The following is a 10227-nucleotide window of genomic DNA, read 5'->3' as shown; positions in this document are numbered from 1 at the left end:
TTCCCTAGTCTTATCTACAAGTAGGATATTATAAGAAAAGCATGCACCAAGGTATGTCCTCCAGTAAATGTCTAGTAAGAGCATTCATAACTAAAGCAAAAAAGAACAACAAATAAACAAAAAAAATATCAGCATGCTTTAAGATATCATGAACTATACTTTGGTCAGATTGAGCAAACTTTCGAATAGGTTATTTCTAAATTGATGCAGATTAGCATTTTAAACCTTGTGAAGTTTACTTTAAGGTAAGATTAACCAAATAGAAAATATCTAGTCACAAAGATTAGGTAATCTTCGAAGATTAAATCATTATCAACATCATTATCAAATGGTTTATTCCAACTATTTGGGGTTGATTTATATCAGTCCTATTCATTGAAATCAATTTGAAAAACTTTTATCACTAATATCTTAACTCTTCCTTCTGAATTATCCTGCACTAATTTTGCATACTCACAAGTAAAAAATTTTATAACTTTTAGTGTACATATCCAAATGAACTGAGTCTATTTTCAGTTGTCTTAATTTTAATAAAAGTCACTCCAACTATTCAATGAGTATAATCATCCCTTAATTTTTTTTGTTTATTTTTCCACATATATCTTGAAATCCTCATTTTTGGCATGCCCAACTTAGCTATCGACAACCTTTTCTATTGGCCAACATTCATATCCATATAGTGTAGAAGGGTTAAATGCAATTATATATTTACCTTTAATTCTCAATGATATTCTCTTATCATATAGTACCCATAGAGCACTTCTCAATTTTAACCACTCAACATTAATTGTAAGGTTATAACATTATTAGTATGCATAATAGATTCAATATATTTAAATTTATCATAGCTAAATATTACTTTATCTTTTAATAATATTATCCTTATAATTGCAAATATTACACTCAACAAAATTATAACATACACAATCTGTCTACAACTGATTCTAAACACTCTATCATAATTATATTCTCTAGTGCTAAAAGGTTTCACTTATTTTAGCATACTCATCAAATAGAATTATGTCATCTACGAAAAATAAACACTAAAGCACCTTTTTTTGAATATCGATTACGAGTATCTCAATAATCAATATAAAAATATATAGACTCAATAGTAATTATTAAAATAATTTTATTGTAATTGAAAACTCTGATTACTCAAAAATTAAGAAAAAAATATTGCTCAATACTTCATCATTTATATCTTTAGTAATTTCAAAATATATTTGCAATTGTATTTTTGGCATAATGTGTATAAATCAATTATTGTGATACCCAATCATATGTATTCTCAAGGTTAATAAAAAATATAAAAAAAAATTATTTCTTTGCTCACCACACTTCCCAATTAATTTTCTTAAGAAAATAAATTATTTTCATGACAAATCTTCCTGACATGAAATAAAATTTATTCTGCAAAGCTTTTGCTTTCTATGTTTATGTTCCATCACTCTCTTCCAGAGCTTATTATATGAGTCATAAGTTAAATTTCTATGCAATCAACAAAACCTTAAACATCTCCTTTATTCTTAAATATTGGCACAAAAATATTGATTCTTGAATTATTTTTCATCCTCTTAAGTCTTCAAAATGCCATTAAAAGTATTTGTTTATTAAACTATTATGATATTCGCACAACTTTCCAATCCTAATAAATATCTCATTTGGACTTAAAACTTTATCACCATGCAAATTTAGAGTTAGCTTCACTACCTTTTCAAAAAAAATTAGCTAGCTCTTGTTGCACCTAGAAGACAGTGTCAGGGCACGCCTGCTATTCCAATTCACCAGGGAGGCAAGATAGCTTCATATAGAGGTCCAAATACCTTTTCCTCTAATAAAGGTGGAAAATCTGGCAACTCATCTATTGAATGATAGATTTGTTGTAAGTTGGGTCACTCTACAACTCAAAATTAGTATCGAACTAATCTTATTCGTCAACCTAATCAGAGAACTCTCTTTGCTACTCCATCCATGGCTTCAAATGATTAGTACTTAGACATGTTTGTTTCCTTTTATCCTACAGTCGATTGTACTAAGTTACCTAATCCACGGGGCTATATTGGAAGCAAGCAAGTTACGATTGAAAATGGTCAAGCACTCCTTATTTCTCATAACACATAAGGTCCTCTCCCTACTACTCGTAAGCACGTTTTAACTCCACTTCATGTTCCAAAACTATATTAAAACTTGCCTTCAGTACATAAATACCTCTGATAATTCAATTTCCATCTCTTTTGATGCTTATGGCTTTACCATCAAGGATCAGAAGACAAATGCAACAATTCTACAAGGTCCTAGTCAACAAGGTCACTATGTTATATGGTTTCCTCAACAGTCTATTTTCTGCTTCTCTCCAAATGCTTTGCTTTCTTACTCCTCTGTTGTTGCTACTTGGCACCATCCCACAACTACTAGTTTATCTAGTTTAGCATAAACTATACCACATCTATGTATATCTTCAAAATCTTATTCTTGTGATTCACGTAATTTAGCCAAAAGTCATAGACTCCCCTATTCAGCTTATGAAACTTAAGAGTTCTACTCCGCTTGAATTTATTCGTAGTAATGTTTGGGAATCTTCTCCTGTTTTGTCTAAACAGGGTTAATAATATTATCTCTTATTCATAGATGATTACTCTTGCAATTGTTGGGTGTATCCGATGAAATTTAAATCGCAAGTGGCCTCTCTTTTTATGCAATGCCACAATCATGTTCAACAACAATTCTATCATACATTAAAATTCTCTGCCCTAATGGTAGTGGCAAATATTGCAACAAAGAATTTTTTCTTATTCTTCAAGATTCGGGTTTTGCTCATCAAAACACTAGTCCTTACACTACTCAACAAAATGGTGTTGTCAAACGAAAAATATCGACATCTAATTTAAATAGTACGCACAAACTTTTGTGGCTTGAATCTTCTTCATTATCTTTGGGTTGATACCTTCTTATAGCAACATATTTTCTTAACAGATTATCTTCACCCACTACGAACAATCTTTCCCCCCGATCAACTATTTCATGGCACACCTCCTTCCTATTCTCTTCGTAAAACCTTTGGATGTTTGTGTTTTCCTTGTCTTCAACATTACTCCGCCATCAAACTTCATCCCAAATCTGCTGTTTGTGTTTATATTGACTATGCCACTAACACAAAAGTATACAAGTGTCTGAATCCACTCAGTAATAAAGTCTTTATGTCTCACCATGTCCTCTATAATGAGCACGTCTTTCCTATCAGAAATTACTATATTTTACCAAGCAAATCATACAACTCCAAACCAATGTCCTCTTACTCTTGTTTCTGTAACAAACAAACCACTTTCTAATCCTTCTAATCCTGCTCTCACTTACCAAATTCTAATTCTGCATCAGCAGTTCATGGAAGATAAGTAAACGAGGCAAAAGAATTGAGGTGAGAACTAAAACAGTGAGGAACAACGCAATGATGTCGAGGATGGCCACTTGCCAGCATTGAATCGTGAGGCTTTAGTCTAGATATTTCGCCTCGTACGAAAAGAAGTGAAGGTCGAAAATCAACAGGAATAAAGTCGGTGGTGAATCAGAGGACAACCCTTTAACATTCGAAGCAGAAAACTCTGGAGCTATGGAACGCCGGTGAAGCCGAGCAGCACAGACGAGCGGAAGCGGCAAGAAAAGTCACTACCAATGATGTGGAGGTTGGAAGTCAGGCAACATGGCTGGTGATCCGGAGCCAGGATGTGGGAACTACAGAATTGGCCGGAGAGAGCGAAGGTGTGATATAGCCGTGAACTCGAGCTGCTCAAAGTCCACAAAGGAGAAACGAGAGTGAGAGATGATACACTAACCTCAGCACTCTGCTTATAGTAAAAAATATTACATCAGTACTGCGTACGTAGAGGAACGTGCGTACTCAATGAAATCACGCCACGATATCCCGCGCGACGCAGAAAAAAAATGGCGCAGTAACACGGGAAATATTCCTCCCCGTGTTATTCATGTGTTATTGTGTGTTATTCATGTGTTATTCTATCCTGGGAATATTCCTGGTGTTATAATAACACAATAACACATGAATAACACATGAATAACACACAATAACACAAAAATAACACGGGAGAGAATATTCCCCCGTGTTACTGAGCCGTTTTTTTCTCTGTCGGGAATATTTCTCGTGTTATTCAAGTGTTATTGAGTGTTATTCATGTGTTATTGTATCCTGAAAATATTCTTGGTGTTATAATAACACAATAACACATCAATAACACATGAATAACACGCAATAACACATGAATAACGCGCAATAACACATGAATAACACAGGAGAGACTATTCCCCGTGTTACTGCGCCGTTTTTTTTGCTCTACCCCGCGAGATGTCGTGGCGTGTTTTGATTGGCTACGCACGTTATTTTTACGTGCGTAGTACTGATGTAATATTTCTTCCTGCTTATAGATATTCTTGGGCAAGGGCAAGTAGATAGCCTTGCGGGTGAGTATGGCGTGGCGACCACAGCGCACAACTGATTTTATAGAAGGTAAATTTGCATACTTTGCACACAATCCTAGTATTCGATTTTCATATTTACACATAGCGGAGGCATTTACATACATGCCATACAATTTCTATGTTTTTACACATTAACACGTAAACATTCATGTTTATCATCATACTTTTCAAAACTTTAACATCATATTAAAAACATTACTATCATTATTTTTTCAACAGCAAAATATATATTATCATGCATAATTTATGTTATTCTGATGTTAAAATGTAAATATCAATTTTTGGGAGTTAGATATATAAATATATAACAATTGTGTGGTATGTATCTAAATTTCCTTTAATAAAAATTAGTGATGTGTTTTATCACATAAGTTTAATATAGTTTTTTATATATTATATTTATTAAGTTTAATTTATTAATTTAAAATTTCTTACCAAAAATATTTTGATCTAAATTTTTTTCTTCGACTACCAGATTATTAGAAGTACTTCTTACCACTCATTCTACACTAAACAAAGGACCATTTGGTTAGAGTATTAGATAACTTCTATGAAGCATTGTAGGTGTAAATAAAGATTTTTTATTAAGACTTTTAAATATTTAATTTAAAGTAAAACTTATGCAAAAAAAAAATTATTCTTAAGTTGAATTACATGAAAGGTATTTTTTTACGAATTTAAAGATCATTTTTTAATTGTGCATCTTCTCCAACTAAAATATAAAAGAGTTATACTTCCAAATTCACTAGAGGGTACTCTTCTCATGTTGATTGAGAATGCTAACAACATCTTCTTGTTGTTAATCGATCAAGGCCTCACTTTCTTCTTCAAAATTGTCTAATAACAGCATAGATAAAGTTATATATTTGATGATTCACTCTTATGTACTTGAGTATATGATTTTTGTCTTGATTTTATAAGGTTGAAATGAATTTCATTTAAATTCTGGATTTTTAATATTTCTTGGGAAATTATTTTGGATTTGAAAACTAAGCATCGTGAAGTTGAATTGGGACTAGACCTTTAGAATGGAATTTATATATCCAGATATGCAATTCAAGGTATGCAAAATTGCACAGTAAGCTTGCCAAGAGCTAGTCGCAAGAGCTCAAAATATTTCTCGTCTAAGCTCTCAAAGCTACTCTCCCAAAACTCAATAAGAGATTTGTCCATTGCACCAACTTGACTCATCATGGGACTCACAAAATCAAAAAGTCTTAAAGTTTGAAGGGGACACACTTGGTGTGAATGATTCACCAAATCCATCGAACTCAAACTCTGAAAAATGAATCTAACTTAAACGAGACTTGCCCAACTTGGAAAGTCAAGTGCTTAATCTTATAAGACCCACCTGCCGTAATAGTGCTCCCATATGAGACCTAAGAGGAACTTTCATATTCATATGTGATGACCAATTTAGGTACCAAGCTCTCAAAGAAATACTTAACATGTGGTATGATTATAATGTTCAGGTAAATGTAGTGGATACTTCATGTATTTATTATTTAGATCACAATATAACCTCTTATGTAGCATGCAACAATTTTATAAATTGGGTATCAAAATTCACATCATGGACATGACATCCAACTCAATATTTTCTAGCAAAATAATAAATATATTTCAAGGTCATTATCCTTCTAATTGCCTCTAGATTTGTTTTCTTATGCTTTATGCTTGCCTAGGGTTCAATTAAAACCTTGTAAGTTCTGCAAGTAGCATTTTGGGCTTTATTATAGACAAATTTTTATCAAAAAAAAATTTAGCTATGATGAATATAAGGTGATGCTAAGAACTGAAAAAAATATAATATAGAGTAGAGTATATACAAGAAATGGAGCAAGATTTTATGACTGACAAATACCTTATTGAGATTGAAGTAAGAATCATGAGAATGATCTATTAAGCTTTAGATCTCCTAAAATAATTGTGAGGGTAGAAATGTCAGAAGTCCCCTAAAACTTCATCATACAAAGACAACTTGTAATTGTTATAATGCTAGCCTCCACACCCATAAGAAGCAAAACTTACTATTCTAGTAGTGATGAAGAGTTCACTCCTGTAACTAAGTGATTTGAAAGACAAAGGCCCCAATAGACAAATACTTTATACTAGGAGATTATGGAAGCCAGTTCTAAATATCATCCATAGAATTCTACAAAGGAAAAACAAACTTGGATGTTCACTCGACTTAATTCAAATTTGTTGCTTTTTTAATTAAAAAATGGATATTTAAAATTCTATATTTTCTTCATCACTTTTAACAGAATAAGCACTTTATCGGTTCTCATGCCTTTCACTGGAAGTCATAAATTCCTTTATCAAATTCAAAAGATGCTTTTTACTTTATTAATACAAAAAGACCTCTGAAAAACTCATAAGACCATTTAAAAATAAGATCACATCCAGATAAGTGATACACCTAAAATATATAGTGTTTTTGTACACATTTTTATACCTATTTTTGAGATATTACACTTTAATGAAAGGTATTTGTGTGTTTTTTTATTTAGGTACAATAAAATGGATGAAAAATGATAAAAGGAGTAAAAAAAGATCAAATTTAGAGCAAAAATGAACTGAGGCGCCTAAGAGCCAAGACTGGCACTTACGCGCCAATTAAACGCAGAGAGCCGCACCTAAGCGCTAGGTACCTTAAGCACCTGGTACCCCGTGCTTAAGCGCCAGAAGTAGTTATTTGATGATTCATTGAATTTGGATGAATTTTTAAGAGTTGTTTGAAGCAACCCTTGGTAAAAACGTGGGAAATAGTTCATGGACATGAAAATTCATTCAATTGGCTTTTAAAAGGAGGCAACTTCTAGAAGATTCATTGAATGGACACACATTTTAAAGAGACACCAAGGCACCACTTAGACTTTGATTAAAGTAGACTTGGATCATCAAAAGAAAAGACCAGCCAATCATCATCCATCCATCCAAAGTAATCGTCGTCGCCACCTCCCATCGCTGTCGCCGCCGGCCACCTTTTCTTTTTATTTTGGGTTTTAGTTTGTATTGTGAGTGAATGAAGAGAATTCAAATGAACTTCAAGACATTTGATGGAGAGGATTTGAGATAAGTGTTTATATTTTGTGCTTGCATTTGGTTTTCATTTAGTATTCTTGTTTGTATGTATGATTTCTACTTTTAAACTAAAGTTTGGTTGTGTTTTCTCCATGAATTATGAGTAGTTTTCTTTATCTTTTTTCTTAAAATGATAAGTGATTAAGTACTGAAAGGAAGTTGTGTGAAGTATTAGACTTTAATGTTGCAAGAAGTTGTTATGATTTTAAACCTTGTACTTCATTTACTTCTTCATTTGGCCAATTAAGATGTTAATACTTGTTGTGAGAACATGTAAGATCTGAGATGTTATTATCTCAGTCAGCAAATATTAAGAATCACATTTGATTTCATGGATGAGAATGTAGTTCATATGGTTGAGTGCAAATAAATAGGAAAATAAACTTTCAAGAGTGTAGAATTAGAAGACTTTAGAGTGGCAGGCTAAAGCCCCCAATTTGATTTATAGTTTTAAGTTCGTTTTAGGTTCTAATACAAGATGTTAGCTGCCAGGTGGAGGGAGAAGAGGGAACTCTATAGTGAGAGCTAGAATATTCCCTACCTGACCCGTCTTCAAGACTATTCAAACTATATATTAGTCAGTTTTTTTATAGCATTTCTAAAGAATATTATTACTCTTATTTGACACAGCACAATTAGAATACTTCCACAATTGAATTTCTATACTTATTACTGATTCATGATAAGGAAAAAGATATTTTATTTACATTGCCTTCATCTTACAAATATCTAGTTAAATTTATTTAGTTGTTTACTTTATTTTAATTAGTTGCTTACTTTATTTTTAATTATCAAAAATTACAAAAAGAATCAAATTTTCATTCTTATTATAGCATCTAGAGTTTAAGTAAGAATACTTTGTTAAATAAAATTTTGTTATCTAATTTCTCTTATTTTGTAAAGTTGTCTATTGTTAGTTATCCTTGTGAGTTTAATATTTGTGGCTTAATCAAAAAGTCTCATATTACTTGATAACAATACGTATACTTGTATTGTATCCCATATTTAAATATTATAACTGTAATCTTATTTGCTTCATAGTAAAAAATTTACCTAGTTTTTACTTGGGATCAAGCTTTTGGCTTTGTTTCAAAGTGAGCGTCATTATTAAGGAAATTTAACATAAAATCGCATACATCGCATTTTACATCTATCTAGAACATTTAGATCAAGTTTTTGGAGTCGTTGCAGAAGATAATTACAAAATTTTTAAAGAAATATTTAGAAAGTAAATTTTCTATTTTTATAAAGTCTTATTTAAATTTTTAGATTTATTATAGGAATATTGTGGTGTTGTTTTTATATATAGTTCTTGTTTGTGTGTTTATTTTTTATTTTATGTGTTTTTTAATAATGTATGTGTAGTTCGGGTTCCACAGGACTTGTGCCTTACAATTTTGAATTAGAATGAACTATTAGAAAAATTAAAAAATTAATGGAAAAAATAAAAAATTTAAAGAAATGACAAATCAAAATGTTGAAGAGTTTAGACCTTTAAAATATTATGCAAACCCTACGGTGTATGAACTTCATTGTAGTATTCAAAAAGCCATTGAAGTGGCTAATTCATTTGAACTTAAACCCGCTATTATCCAATGGTATCAAATAATTAGTTTGGGGGAGCACCAACTGAAGATCCAAATTTACATCTTGCTAATTTTTTAAAATTTTGTGCTACATTTAAATATGATGGTGTATCAGATGATGTTATAAGATTTAGACTATTTCCTTTCTCACTGAGGGATAAGGCTAAGATATGGTTATATTCGTTATCACCTGGATCTATCATAACTTGGGTGATGTAGAGCAGAAATTCCCTTTTAAATATTTTCCACCATAAAAAATTGTGAAGTTTAGAAATGATATTACATCTTTTTGTCAGTTTGAAGGGCAGTATATTTATGAAGCATGAGAACAATTTAAAGAACTACTGAGAAAGTGTCCACACCATGCTATACTAGATTGTTTAATAATTCAAATCTTTTACAATGCATTAGCTGGATCTCTTAGATCTATTATCTATGTCACTACTAGTGGTTCATTGATGTCAAAACCATTTCATGACGCTTATGCTTTAATTGAAAAGATGACTACAAATAATTTTTAATGGCCTTATGAAAGTGTAAATCTTAAGAAAGTGGCCAATATTCATGAAACTAATGCTTCTGTCTTGTTAGCAAATCAAGTTGCAGCAATTTTAAGGAATTTAGACCAATTTGGAATACATTTTTCTCAACCAACTGCAACGATTGAAGAGAATTCATTAGGCTAAATGGTAGATTCTCAAGCATCATTAGAATCTTTGAATGTCATAAACAATAAGTAGAATAACCCATATTCAAACTATTATAACCCATGTTGGAAGAACCATCCCAACTTTAATTGGAATAATACTTAGGGTGGTAATAATCAGCAACGGGGGAACAACCAAGTAAACCCATTAGGAAACTAGAACAATCAAGGGAAAAGTAATTATAGACCTACTTATCCTCCAGGTTTTAATAGTATTCCACAATTTAAGGAGAAAAAGTTGTCTATATAAGAAGTGTTGTTACAAATGGGAAATCAGTTACAAAGTCAAGGAGCTAAAATTAGAAATATTGAGAATCAATTGGGACAAATAACAAATTCATTAAGTAATAGATC

At 31.6% G+C, this 10227-nt stretch overlaps 1 protein-coding gene across 3 annotated transcripts in view; it reads right to left on the bottom strand.

The window, feature by feature from the left end:
* LOC110029342 (probable acyl-[acyl-carrier-protein]--UDP-N-acetylglucosamine O-acyltransferase, mitochondrial) overlaps positions 1–3838 on the bottom strand; it is an 83314-nt gene extending 79476 nt beyond the window's left edge. For 2 of the 3 annotated variants that reach the window (XM_020731592.1, XM_020731591.1), the window contains exon 1: positions 3578–3838. The gene's annotated coding sequence lies outside the window, so the exon portion shown is untranslated. The remainder of the gene's footprint in view (positions 1–3577) is intronic. The other variant, XM_020731594.1, reaches the window with a different exon arrangement.
* Positions 3839–10227: the final 6389 nt, after the last annotated feature.

Source organism: Phalaenopsis equestris, unplaced genomic scaffold (assembly GCF_001263595.1).
Source record: "Phalaenopsis equestris unplaced genomic scaffold, ASM126359v1 Scaffold000565, whole genome shotgun sequence".
In the NCBI taxonomy this organism is placed as follows: domain Eukaryota; kingdom Viridiplantae; phylum Streptophyta; class Magnoliopsida; order Asparagales; family Orchidaceae; genus Phalaenopsis; species Phalaenopsis equestris.
The sequence above is the reverse complement of the archived record's forward strand: the minus strand, read 5'-3'. Positions and strand labels throughout refer to the sequence as shown.